Below are 785 nucleotides of genomic sequence, written 5' to 3'. Positions count from 1 at the left end.
TACAGACCAGCAGGACGACTACAGACCAACAGGATGACTATAGTCCAACAGGACAACTACAGACCAGCAGGATGACTACAGACCAGAAGGACGACTATAATCCAAAAGGACGACTATAGTCCCGTAGGACGACTACAGACCAGCAGGACGACTATAGTCCAACAGGACGACTATAGTCCGACAGGACAACTATAGTCCAACAGGACAACTACAGACCAGAAGGGTGACTATAGTCCAATAGGACGACTACAGACCATCAGAACGACTATAGTCCAACAGGATGACTACAGACCAACAGGACGACTATAGTCCAACAGGATGACTACATTCCAACAGGACAACTATAGTCCAGCAGGACGACTACAGACCAACAGGATGACTATAGTCCATCAGGACGACTATAGTCCAGCAGGATGACTACAGACCAACAGGACGAATATAGTCCAACAGGATGACTACAGACCAAAAGTACAACTATAGTCCAGCAGGATGACTACAGACCAACAGGATGACTATAGTCCAACAGGATGACTACAGACCAACAGGACGACTATAGTCCAACAGGATGACTACAGACCAACATGATGACTATAGTCCAACAGGATGACTACAGACCAACAGGACGACTATAGTCCAGCAGGATGACTACAGACTACCAGGACAACTATAGTCCAACAGGACGAGTACAGACCAACAGGACAACTATAGTCCAGCAGGATGACTACAGACAAACAGGACGACTATAGTCCATCAGGACGACTATAGTCCAACAGGATGACTACAGA

This window comes from Nematolebias whitei, chromosome 18 (assembly GCF_014905685.2).
Source record: "Nematolebias whitei isolate Nwh7 chromosome 18, NemWhi1, whole genome shotgun sequence".
Classification (NCBI taxonomy): Eukaryota; Metazoa; Chordata; class Actinopteri; order Cyprinodontiformes; family Rivulidae; genus Nematolebias; species Nematolebias whitei.
This window is presented reverse-complemented; position numbering follows the sequence as displayed.